Source organism: Salarias fasciatus, chromosome 23 (genome assembly GCF_902148845.1).
Source record: "Salarias fasciatus chromosome 23, fSalaFa1.1, whole genome shotgun sequence".
In the NCBI taxonomy this organism is placed as follows: Eukaryota; Metazoa; Chordata; class Actinopteri; order Blenniiformes; family Blenniidae; genus Salarias; species Salarias fasciatus.
Genome location: NC_043766.1, coordinates 36209337 through 36223012, shown reverse-complemented (window position 1 = coordinate 36223012; position 13676 = coordinate 36209337). Strand labels below are relative to the sequence as shown.

Here is a 13676-nt window from a genome sequence, read left to right as displayed (position 1 = left end):
AGGGGAGCTCCGTCTTCGCTCGTTTAGTAGCGCTCAAGTAAGTTTAAGTTTCTTCTACCTGGTGGAGTCTGTGTGGAGCTGTGGCAGTGCTAGAAGCCAGTCTGTTCTTACTTTCTGGAAGATCCTGCTCAGTTGTTGCTCACTAAGCATCTGGCGGAGTAATGGCGGACAAAACGAAACCTAACCAGCGGGAGCGAGCATTACGTCATTCCTTTCAAATTCTCCCCAAAAAAACTCTGGTGCCGGACCGGCACTGTGACTTTCAAGTGACAATTTAGCGCTGTTAGAGGTACTTGTAATGAATATGTCAGGGCACATTGTACACATCATTAAAAATGTGTAACATATTTATGGTGGAAAATAAGTATTTTTAAGGTTGTAAAACTCCTTAATGCACCTTTAAAAGATAAATGTGATACTTTGAGCATTTTCGCAGATTAGTACTTTTGCTGTTACTTTTTACTTTACTGTTAGATTTATGAAGTTTGTTAACTTTATGGGAAAAGTTGTTGAAATTGTGAGATTTTTCCCTGGTGTTTAACGGAATTGAGAGAAGTTTATTTGAACTGAAGTGACTACTTGAAAAGAATTTGAATGCATGTTTTGTGTTTTTGTGTGTGCCTCTCGAAGTCCAAATTTAGCCTCTATGTGGGCCCCATTCGGGGATGGTGATTGCAGACAGTGTTTAAACTGGAACAATGTCAGTCCTCTGTGAGGCCCCTGCCTCCAGATCGGGGCCCTCAGTCATTGTGGGCAGTGTTTCAGGGCCCCAGAGGAAAGGTGTTTTTATTCCCTGTAAATTTTTTGAACCTCTTTAACTTGATGAAGCTTTAGCAGTTGAATTAAAATGAGTGGTTTTAAAAACAGCCAGAACTCAGTGAACAGAGTTCCTCACTTCCTGTCTCTGCTGCACCCAGCTGTGCATGTTGACGGCGCCCTCTGTCTGCAGGCTGCCTGCGTTGCTGCATCTGATTTACCTCCCTCACCTGCATGAAATTAATGTATTTCCCCATTTATCAGAAAGATTTAACTGCTTTTTTCTGTCAAGCAAAGGAGCAAGCAAAGTCCTTCATGTCTGCATGTGTGTGCAAAACAATTCACCATCCTGTAACGGTTATAGATTCTGTTTTTCGGAGAAATGTTTGAAAAATAAATAATTTAAATGAGTGAATGGAACCGGATGAGAATATTCAGACAGCTTATCTTTGTAACAGATTCATGAAGTCAGTCCTGATTTTAAAGAAAAATGTGAAAAACTGAATGAAAAGTAGAGTTTAGGTTCACAGTTACACTTCACACAATCAGCAAAGCTGTGGCTGGTTTTGTTTTCTTCCATCCACACAATAAAAGCTCTTCTCTGTGATTTCAAGTTGAAATTCAGTTTTAAACTTCTTTACAAATGCACAGTTTGTTTTGTTCATTTAAATATATTTTTCCTCTTTTCAGCTTTTATGCGTGCTAAAATGAATGAATGATTTTTTTTAAGAAATAAAGGAGTGAAGAAATAAAATAATTATTAATAAATTGATATATAAGAGTCTTTGAGAAATTCCATTCCACTGAGAGGCATCATGTTTCCAGAAGTGTAAAGTTCTCCCTTTTCCCAGCTGTCCCTGAAGGCACCATGAACACCCCTGAAGTGAATGAAGCTGAGTGAGAACACCTGGACAGCTGCAGGTGGAAGAAGAAGTAGTTCCATCAGACAGCGGCAGGAAAGCAGCTGGTAAATGATGCTGAGCAGAAACAGAAGCAGGAGGATCTGGATCCTGAACCTGGATCCAACCAGGAGAACTGGTCCTCTGACACCAGCTCTGGTAACTATGGGGGGCGAGTTTGTTTGGATCAATCCTCACGTGACTCCAGCAACACAAACACATATGAGGGTGAACAGGTGAAAGGCTGAACTGTCTGACATTCATCACATGCGGTTAGAATTTCAAAGTGAAGTGGAGGTTTAGTCTGAAACTAGAGTTTCCTCCACCCGCAGGTCAACTGGTGGAGAAAGAGACTGAAAATAGAACCAAGAGACAAAGTTCCTGCAGGACTGTTTCATTATTGTTCCATTAGTGTCAACAGAGTGGAGAACATTTGTCCTTTCATTTGAAAATGTGGAGAATCATTCAGATTGTGATGTGTGTTAAAGGGTGGAAGGGATCAGGAGGAACCAGCTTGGAGAATCCAGAACCTTCACAGCGCCTGCAGTGAAGGATCAGCAAGAGAGGAACCCAGAGCTGCAACAGTCGGAGGAAACCTTCTTCTTGGTTGTGTTACAGTTTTTCACAATTGTTAACACACAAAATTCTAAACTTTGGCACAACTTGAACTTCACGTACCTTTCACTCGACTCGAATTATTGCTACTTCACACTCCCTTATGACTCCGCTCGACTCTGACTTTCCTTCTTTACACTCTGACACCAATCTCACATCACCTTGTTGTCTAAACACTACACACTATGTTCAGTTGTTGCACACACCTCTCATGTAAAAGCTCAAAGCTTCAACCGACAATACACTCTGCAGTCAAATGCACATTAACTTGTTGTCAAAACACTACAAGCAATGTTCTGTGGTTACACATACTTCTCATGTAACATCTCAGTGGTATCAACCTGCAATACACAAGTGTTCAAAACTCAACAAATTCAGGTCAGTACACTGTATACCAGGGGTTGGCAACTGGCGGCCCGCCGGCCAAATCTGGCCCGCCGAACCGTCCAATTCAGCCCGCGACTGGATTCCAACACACTAATGGATTATGGTTCGGGTAAGGTCCTGATGTTATAAAGCAAATTGATCATTTTGAGTATTTATTACTATAGTTATACAGTGCTATAAAATACTTATAATGTGTTATACAGAGGTGCTTCAAGTAAAGTGTTACCATTATTTTCGTAGATGAGGCTGGGTTTACTGTGATCTGGTCAAGAGGAGGTGCAGGGGAAGAAATATCTTAGGCCAGCGGGCCATTGCTGGGGTCCCCAGCCAGTGTGGTGGGAGCATAACCACGTGTGTAGCAATAAATCACCATGGTGTCCTGCACCGCCATGTCCATCTTGGTGCCTCTAACACAGACTTGCTGACCTCCACGAACAACTTGTTTCACCAGATCACACTAATGATCCTCAGAGAATTACTAATGTTGTCATCAGGGACAGTGTGAGTTTCCACCGGGCTCTTCCTGTACGTCAGTGGTTCCAGGACCAGCCACACTTTACGCTGTTATTCCTCCCGCTGTACTCTCCATTCCTCAACCCCATAAAGAAGCTCTTCCCAGCTTGGCGGTGGAAGGTGTATGAGTGAAACCCCTAGACTCAGGTCCCACTGGTCCAGGCCATGGAAGGAGCCTGTGGGGATGTCAGCCTCGAGTCCATTCAGGGATTCATGCGCTGCTCAAGGCAGTTCTTCCAGAGGTTCTCCATAGGGAGAACATTGCCTGTGATGTGGACGAGGCCCTCTGGCCTGGCAGAAACCAAAGGCATGATGATGCTTGATCATGATGGTTCCTCAACTATGTCCAAAAATAAAACATTTTGGCTGCATATGTGTGTGCTGTTTTAAGTTTTAATTTTTTTTTAATGAAAAAAGGCTACATTGAGTTATTTTTACGAAAGGAGAAATATCTTATTTTCCAGAGTCACTGTCATTCATATGGTGTGTTCCATTTTATGGTGCGTTCACACCGGACGCGTCGCGGGCGTCGTCGACGCTTGGGACGCCTTGAAGCTGACGCTTGTGACGCTTCAAACACAACGCTTGACACCGGGTGGTCACAAAGCTTGCGACGCACTTGATGCACGTCAGTTAATTGGCGCGCGGGAGGCTAATTTCTGTTTCCAGCTATGGCGGATCACTTCAGGAGAGCGGCTTGGCTTTATTTGTTAAATAAAGCTAGACCGCATCGTCGTCGGAAAAGTCGCTATTGGCTGGTCTGCTCCTCTCTGCTCTGACTGCAGCAGGGGGCGCTGCTGAGACTGACCGCTTGTGAGCGCTTTGGGACGGGGGAGGGGTTCACGCAGCACCCGCTGCTTATTGACGACAGCAACGAGACGTCCTGTCATGTCTCCAGAGCACCAGAGAAGGTTGCTAGATTTGTCGCTAGTTGCTTTTGACAAAAAAACGTCGCCAAGAGGCTTTGGAAAGTCGCCAGGTTTAGCGAGAAAGTCGTCAAGTTAGCAACACTGGCCGGCCCGCATCGGTGCTCGGATCACTCGTAGTGACATAGCACCGGAGGGATCGTCTCTGATTGGTTGACGCTCAGCGGCAGCGCGTCGAAAGTTCAGTTTTCCCTACTCTCAAAAAGCGACGCTCACGACGCTCCTGACGCCGTTGACGAGCGTCATGGGCGTCGACACTCGAAACGCTAGAAAAGCGACGCTCATGACGCTCCTGACGCGCCGCCCTGCTGCCCGCCGCTCCACGACGTTCGTCCACCATAGACTTTGCATAGAAAAGCGCCGCTCACGACGCTTGCGACGCGTCCGGTGTGAACGCACCATTACAGTACTGTTTTCAGTTTTGCACTACAATGTGCTGTAAATGCTTGGTAGTGTGCAGCAAAAGCTTACTTGTGTGTGCTCAATGAATGGTATGTAAAATACGACTGTGTGTAGCAAATGAAAACATGAGTTCCATTTTGTGAACACAATGTAGAGATCCTTTCGTGTTTTTTATTTCGTGCAATTATTTCATGCGTCTTTAACTTTTATTTCGTCATTTTTTTTATTTCACGAAATTTCATGGCACGAATTTTCGTTACACCCTTACCATCTGCACCTGTCTATATTTACAGCCCTTGTAACTCACAGTCTGTCCTGGTAGCATGTGTGATTAACTTTCCAGTGTGCAATGTCATGCAAGCATCCAGTGTTTACTAGCTCTCTCAATAAAATCTCACATGTGTTTGCAGGTCAACAAGCCTATGAGATGATGGAGACCGACCCAGACTGGGCACCATCCCTACATCTGGGACACACATCGGTCACACCAACAAATGCAGCGCACTTTGCAAGGCGACATAGGCAGGAGCAGCTACGGAAATTGTCACCGCAAGCACCAGAGACCACCGGGAGTCCACCGGGATGCAGAGATTGGAGAGCTGCAGACCAATGAGGGGACGTCGGAGCCTGGACAATATCCACAAAGTGAGGCCGTGACACCTGATGCTGAGGAACGAAGCAGTCAGTTGGTCACAGAAGATGACACACACAGCACCAGTCAGGATGCCACACAGACTGAATGTGACCTCTGTGAGTTGCTGCTGTTGTTGTATGATGTGTGCGGAGGTCAAACTCCCTGCATTTACAAAAGGCCGCTGTCAGTTAGCACCCAGAGATGTGGAGGAAACTAGGAAAATGGCACACTTGAATATTCATGTTGAAAGGGCCATTGGAAATATGTCAGAAATATCCAATCATTTCAGGGACCATACCCATACACATGATTCTTCCATGTGAAGGTGAAGAAGTCACACTGCTAGATAAGAGTGCAACTGTGTGCTGTGCCCTGACAAACCATTGCCCATTGTAAGCAGCGTGGCGTGAGCGGCGGAGGAACAGTGAGCACCAAGGGATGAGTCAAAGTTGAGTGGTCCACTTCTTTTTATTTTCTCGTGCAAAAATAAAGTATAAAGTGCAAAGTGCCAAAAAGTGCAAAAAGGTGCATTGGAGGATTTCTGGAGTCAGGCTTCCCCACAATCCCGGTCTCTCTCTACTGAGTGTCTTTGGGCCTTTAAGTACACCCAGCTTAACAGGGTAAAACCATAAAATCTCCAAGAGGTGTAAAACATAATATTAGATCTCTAAAACTATGTTAAAATCCTCCACTATAAACTCAGAATAATAACATAAAGAAAAGAAAACCCATACTAAAGAATAGGGATGTCCGATACCCAGTGGCGGACCGTGCATTTCACAATAAGGCCTTCAGAACAGATCCACCTGAACCAATCCACCTCTCAATAACTATTTTGTCTACAAAAAAAATCTTATATGCAGATATGCACATAAAGAGTTGTTGCACAGCAGATAGATACTTGTGCAGCCAGAATAAATGCCTTTGCTGAAGTGCACAATTCTCCTACTACATCTGTGCACATACAATGAGCATCAACAACTTAATAAAACAGCAATATTATTTAGGAAAAGAGGAACATTTTACTCACCAAAATCCCAATTATTTGAAAACAAAATACATCCTCCTTTCCTTCCTCAAAAAGAGTTCAACTGCTCTGTCATATAGATTATCCGTGCGTTTCAGTTCCATAAAGCCAGGGCTGAAAGTCCAGCTGCCCTGTGGGATTTCTGGCGTAAGTTTTATTTCTCTTCAGGTCTTCTTCTTGTTCTTTGGAATAATTGAGGTCGGCGACCAACAACTTACGTGCATACCGCCCCCTACTGTATCTCTTGGTGAATGTAAATCAGAGGGCCTGGATCTGCTGTTGTTAGAAGCTAGAAGGCGCTGAGTCGCCAACTCGAAATCTGATTGGTTGAAGCAACTGTCTGATTGGTTGAAGCAACTGTCTGATTGGTTGAAGCAACTGTCTGTTTGACGCTTCACTTTACTTCACTGCGCCATCAGGAACGGATAGCGAAGGCCTCAGGCAGATTTCTTTGACCCTATCAACAGATGATGCCTGAAATCTGATTGGTTAAATGATTTAATATGAAAAAAAAATGTCTGGAAGCAGCGCAACCATGGGAAAACTATGAAAGGAACTGGAACATACCGTTTGGAATCATTTATTAATTATTTATTGACAAAATATAATTTACATCAGTCTGTAATTCAGATAATTTTTAGGCCTGCAGAGAAGCCTTTGCAGGCCCTGACGGCCCACCACTGCCGATACCACTTTTTTTCACAGATACCGAGTACGAGTACTTCATCTTCAGTACTCACCGATACCGATACTTGCATACTGAGACTTTATATACATAAAATTTAAAATAATGCAATGACTATTTTTGAAAATGAATTTTATTTCTAACAAAAAGGCAGCCCAGCCACTATGTTTAACCCTCCTGTTAGGTTCATTTTTTAGGAACAGCAATGATGTTCCCGGGTCAGTTTGACCCAGTGCATGTTTAACTATCCAAAAGATGTCCAAAACCAAAAAAATCTTAACAATCATTGTTAGTCTGTCATTATTAACTCCATTACTCACTATTCTCTCAATATTTAGTGCAATGGTGTTCTTTACCTCTCACAGGTAGTGGTTCAATTAGGATAATTCACTCGTTTTTTTTCTGAAAAAATACATGTTCAAACATTTTTTTTTAATTGCTTCACCACTTCACTGCTTTTGAAAGACCAACAAATACAACAACAGTTGTAGATGACATTGAAACATTTGAATTGTTCCCTGATTCTTCTTTGGGGCTCCTTCAACTGGATTTCCAGTGTAAACCTGCATGTTCAATGGCGTTTGCATTACATGCTGCCCAGTTTTTTCGCCCATATTTAGCTGTTTTGGAAGGCATGTATTGCCTAAATGGGCAGTGACCTCTGAATGCCATCAGCCTGTCATCCACTGTGACATGAGGGTGTGGGTTATAGAGTAGTGGAGGTGGTTCTACTCACTTCTCCCACACTGTCCTCAGAGCTCCCAGGCTGTCTCTCCTGTCTACCAGCCCTTGTCCTTGGATTATCAAATTGGTTTACTCTGGAGAAAATGTGAAAAGTCTCCAGAGACTCTGTGGCTCAAAATCTGGCCCTGTCTGTCTCTGCATCCCACAGACTGGCTGTCGATTCATCCTTTGACCTACAGACCCCAGCCAGGATGACGAGCCCCAGATACTCTCCTGAATGTATTTAGTCCAACTCCTTCCACTTTTCCCCAAAAACACACCTCAGTCCTAGATTAATCCAGATCCAGAATGATTTTCTGCACTGAATTAGGCATGACCAGCTCAAAAGCTGACCTGATGTCTGTCACACGAGTCACTGCCATAGTAGCAGGCCCTGGCACTCTTTATGATTCCTGCAGACAGGTCTGCCTGATGCATATTTGGGGATGAGCACCACTGTATTGCACCATTTTTTTTTTACATAAATGTCTTGCTTGGGGGAATGGGAATATAAATCCCCTCATGTGGTTCAAACTCAGAATCATTACAATCAGAATTTAGCTCAAGATAGTTTTCCTGCGAGAACATAAATAGTTCTTGTCAAAAGTCAAAACGTGTGTGTGTGTGTGTGTGTGTGTGTGTGTGTGTGTGTGTGTTGAAGTATGTTTCACAGTTTCAATGCAAATAAAGAAATATTCTGACATTTCTTTTTTTTTTTTTTTTTTTTTTTTTTTTTCCCTTGTCCTGTTCGGTAGCTGGGGCGTGCAATATTGTATGATTGTAGCCTTTTACTATCCGAACAGATTTTAATATTAGCAGCAGGATGAGACTGAGTCTCCTCCTGCTGCTGCCTTTATTTAAAGCTGGCATCCGGCATGGCTACCGGACAGGACCGGGACGGAAACGCTCAGAGAGCAGGGACAGAAAGAGAGAAAGATAAAGAGAGGGAGAACGGAAGGGGGGGGGGGGCACAACCTATGTACAAAGTCACAATACAAAACAGTGTTGTCGACGCACCACACGCAACCTAGAACAATCCCAAACCCCCAATCTAGACAACACCAAAACAGAGCCGACAACCAACACAGAAAATTACAGAACCATACATACATTTTTTTTTTTTTTTTCCCCCCTTTTTTTCCAAACCATATTAGTGAACAGACCAGGCCACAAAAATAAAAGGAGGTGTAGGGGAGGAGGGAAATGCAAGGACACCACAAACCGTATTTTTTTTTTTTTTTTTTTTTTGAATATAGCTAGTCGTAACTAGTAGTAAACTAGGGGCGTGCATCAAGAGAGGTCTGCTACAGATCACCATTAGTCTAACCACCACAAGAAGACAAGGTAACCCAGTATGTAAAGAGTGATTAAAGATCAACGTGATCATGTGAATATGATGGTGACAGTGATGGTGATAGTGATCATGCATATATGACCTCTGACCTCTGAGAAGGCCAGAAGCAGGCCAGAGAGGCCCTCAGAGCCCAGACAGCCGGCGGACATCACAGAGCCCGGATCCAAGCCGCCCCCCCAGGCAGACGCCCACGCTCCAGTCCAGAAACGGGGCAGAGGAAAGCCCCGGCCGGGGACCCCGGCAGTCCCGGGGCCCGGGCCCCGCGGAGCCATGACCGGCAGGAGCCGGTCCACCCCGGGCGCCGGACGCCCGGGGCGGGCAGGGCCGAGAGCCCAAGGCCCAAGAGCCCAGGAGCCAACCCCCCACCTAGGCGAAGGGCTATGACCCACCCGGGAGAACCAGCCCACACGGGCGGCGACCCACCCCGGGCCAGTACACCCCCCAGCGCTCCGGCCACGCACCCCGAGATCCAGGGCATCACCCCCCCCCCACAACCCCCCCCCCCCCACTCCCCCACCCCCCCCCCCAACCCACCCCACCCCACCCCCCACCCCACGACCCCCACCCGGAACCCACCCCCCCGCCCGTCCCCCGCCCGGCCCACCCCTCTCCCGCCTCACCCCCCCCCGCCCCAACCCAACACTCATACCCACTCACTCATACTGACACACACACATGCACACACGCACACACACAACCACTCATCCCTAAACCAAACGCACACACACACACACTCACATTCCAACACACTCACACCCTCTCACGCACACGCTAACAAGCACGCGCACGCACACGCACACACACACACACACACACACACACACACACACAGACACACAGACACACACACACACACACACACGCGCACACACACACACACACACACACACACACACACACAGTCCATCCTACCCCAAACACACTCACATTCCCGCGTCATCCAACTGTCACATCCTGTGGGAGACACCCCCGGAAGGCAAGGGAACACCGAACCCCACATCCAGAACCCCCCGCCACCCACAACTGCCGCCCCCACCCCCCCACCCCCCCGCCGCAGACAGGTATGCACCCCCCTGAGCCAGCAGCCCCCCAAACCAAATATTCTGACATTTCTAACACCCTTTTACATCCAGTTTGACTGCCGGGTCAAATTGACCCGAACAGTATCTCTGCCATATAAACATGTGGTTGCAAATATGTGAAATATGTGAAATGACCCATTTTCATTTTATATGTTGATCACACTAATTAACGCAAGCAGAAGAAGTTTCATCCTGAAAAAATAATTTTAAATACTTTTCCTAGATCTTCAAACTTTGAAACGGGTCAGTTTGACCCGGAACATGATAGGAGGGTTAAGTCCAAAATAATAGTGTGAAAAATAAAACAAACAACTCTGAGTTTACACTTATTTAGATGAAATTAAGTGGAAGACAAAACAATTTCTCTGAATTTTAAGTTTTTTTAAAAGGAACTGGATTACAAGACGTAAACAAACAACTGTCAGTTATACACTTTTTAAAATGAAATTATTTTAACGGTTTTTAAATGAAATTAAGTGCAAGATAAAACAGTTTTCTCTGAGTTTTACACTTTACATAAACTAAGGTTTTTAAATGTACTAATTTTAATGATTTTTTTATGAACTAAAGTCAAAGATAGAACAACCCCCGGGTTTAAAGAGTTGCTCGTGTTATTTGTGCTGCTCTCGGATCTCTGCTCTTCAGTTTCTCGGTCTTCTGCAGAGTTTGCCGTCGAGTTGCTGCCGGAGTTTTCTTTTTTTCCAGCACAACAGCGTCAGACTCTCATCCACAAGCTTCGCCCTGAGGTGTTTCAACACATTACTAGTGGTAAATGAACAACATCGCGCACCTCCTTTAGCAATTTTAGCATAGCAGAGTTAGCATTCTGCAAAGCTCGGCTCGTTTTCACTTATATAAAAGAATTTCCACGCCCGCTGAGTTTTGGTGAGACGAGCAGCCGTTCTGGATTCATCCTGTTGTCTCTGCTCTGGATGTGACTCATGTACCCCTTTTCGACCAAACTCGTTCCAAGGCTAAATCGGGGCCAGGGCCAAACCGGTGCTAGCCCCGGGCCTCCTGAACACAGGCTTTGCTTTTCGACCGGGGAGCCACGGAGGCGGAGGTGGAGCTACGTCACAGCGTCACTGCAGAACGTCAGTACGTCACTGTGGACGCAGGCTGCTCACCACAACAATGGAGGACTCCCACAAAGTTTTTCTGGCTCTCTATTTTTCATGGCGAGCTATCAAATCATCATCCAGCTGTTAACGACGCCCACTTCATCCCACCAGCGAAGGCGTTTAAGAAAGAAGGTAAATATCAGATGTTTTATTGCTCTATATTGAACGTGTTACCGTTAGCTTAGCTGCTAACCAGTATGCCAGTGTCAGTCAAGTCGTGGTTAAACCAATTCAGTAAATATATGATGATGTCTGTGTTTCTCTTTCTAGATGATCTTCAGGACTGAGCTGCAGATCTCCTGCTGCCTGGTTCCTCCTGGTTCCTCCTGGTTCCTCCTGGTTCCTCCGTCACGCTGCCGCTGGACACATTTCAGCAGCAGCAGTTTGTGCTGAACTTCTGTGTGGCGGACTTATTTCAATACTTCTGTGATCTGATGGAGGATTTTAATCTTTCTGGTGACTGATGTTTAGAGTGTAGCCGAAGGTTCTACGTTCTAATTACAGAAGATAGGGATAATGTTGTTCTGTCTCCACCACTGCTCTTACTGTTGTTCCATTAAATACATTGAAGTGAGGAAATCACCACGGTGTGTTTGTTCTTAAACACCCTGCTGTCATGATGTGGTTAAATTTCCACATTTCTCATAAACTTCTCTCTAAAACTGAATTAATTTTCGCTGTCAGTTTTCATGTGGTTCTTTGATTTGTTTTTGTTTAATGACAAATATTTAACAGATGTTTTTTCTGATACATAATACATTGCAGCTGACCTTGCACGTTGTACCCAGAAAACAGGTTCAAAATGCTGCTACGTGTCCTTTAACTGAGCATGTTATGCTTTGTGTGTGTGCATGTGTGCGCGCGTGTGTGCGCGTGCTCCATTACTAAAACCTTTATAAAGCCGTCAATACGGTGTTTCAAATTAACTGGTTTCCTTGCTAACTGCTGACTGACTTCCTTTAGCACTTCCTGCTGCTGCTGCTAGTAGCCGCAGATGTTGAAATCAGACTCCTAAAAGGTCGGCAACGGCTTTTTGTCTGGTTTTTAACATCTATCAGCAACAAGGGACGTGAAAGAAACCCAGTCGCCAGTTAATAGGGAATCAGTTCTTCCAAAACACCTCTTGGGGTTCTGGACACTTCTCCTCCGCTAGCTAGCTGCTGCGTTCAGGTGACTGGAGCTGCTGCGGAAAAGTGAAACTCTTTCGCTCACACAAAAACAGCAGTGACAGCTGGACTCAGGAGACACTCAGGAGACACGTGAAGGAAGCGTGGACAATTTGCACAAAGGAACGGCTCTCAGACAGCTGTGAACCGGCTCTCGTCGTTCACTTGAATGACTCGTCGCAGCACTACGAGGGTAGCACGTGTTTCCTCCCGGTTCCAGAGCTGCGGCGCACCAGCCTAATTTACCGGTATTTTTTTCAGCATGACAAATACAATATGTGCCGTGACTGCTGACAACACACCGAAATGCGAGACACTTCAGAGCCCTGCTGCTGCATCATGTTGTCAGACATGAGAACGTCCACGGTCCACATTTATAACAGCGCTCACAGACGTCTGCAGCTTTTTGCGTAGATTAATGAGGCGGAACGTACCAGCGTATTTTGATGCCAAATTGCGTACCTGCTATGCAAAATGCGTACAGGTTGGCAGGTCTGGAAAAGGCCTAATGGAGAAGTCAGCGAGCTGCAGTGCAGCCCTGCGCCTGTCAGCGACTCCCAGAGAGGAGCTTCTTCCTCTTTCATGTTTGTCGGCAGCTTGCATCTCATTTGGTTGCACTACCGCCATCTGCTGGTGAGGAGGGCTTACTACGCATGGGGTTTTCTTGCCGTGAGTATCGGCAGCTGGCATCGGTAGCCTTCACGAGTACACGATACTTTGAAATAAGGCCAGTATCGGCCCGATACTGATACCTGGTATCGGTACTCGCACATCCCAACTAAACAATAAACCAAACTAAGTACCCCAAATAAATACATGAAATCCTCAACCATATCTAAAATCTGTGAAACCACCCCCACCCATTTCCACTCTTGGTCCAGCCCAGAACTATTTTAGTGGTGTCCGTCCCCCGGGGAATCTTTTGGCCGGACACCACTCCTGGACATAAGAGCAGAAAGGTGAGTTAAAATCGCACACACACTTCACCACATTCACACACCCAACACCTTCTCCACACTCACTGCATGCATGCCACCACCTAAAGAAAGCCAATTAAAACCAGGCACATATATTGCACATTCCAATTTTGATTTGTCATTTGTTTGTCTTGCAGGTCTGCCGCCACGCCCGACCAGACCCACAGACAAACAGGTTCCAATAAATAAATAAATAATTTAAAAAGACAATTGTTGTGCAAATTCCTTTGTGTGCAAATCAGCTTTCTTTAAAGTGCTGTGTGCATTACAAAGTGCAAAGTGAATGAGAGAAAGTGTCTGTGTGCAAAGTGCAGTGCATTTCCCACGTGACGAACGGCTTGTTCGTCACACCCATCAATAGTGTAGTGACATGGACAGTGAGCAACAACCGGATGTAATATATATGTAT

General features: G+C 45.5%; 2 protein-coding genes across 2 annotated transcripts in view; both read right to left on the bottom strand.

The window, feature by feature from the left end:
- Positions 1–13676, bottom strand: part of LOC115382176 (NACHT, LRR and PYD domains-containing protein 3-like) — a 1518151-nt gene that overhangs the window by 1144590 nt on the left and 359885 nt on the right. The window lies entirely within an intron of this gene.
- LOC115382198 (NACHT, LRR and PYD domains-containing protein 3-like) overlaps positions 1–13676 on the bottom strand; it is a gene marked incomplete at its 3' end in the record, with an annotated part of 406576 nt that overhangs the window by 80084 nt on the left and 312816 nt on the right. The gene's annotated exons all lie outside the window — the stretch shown is intronic.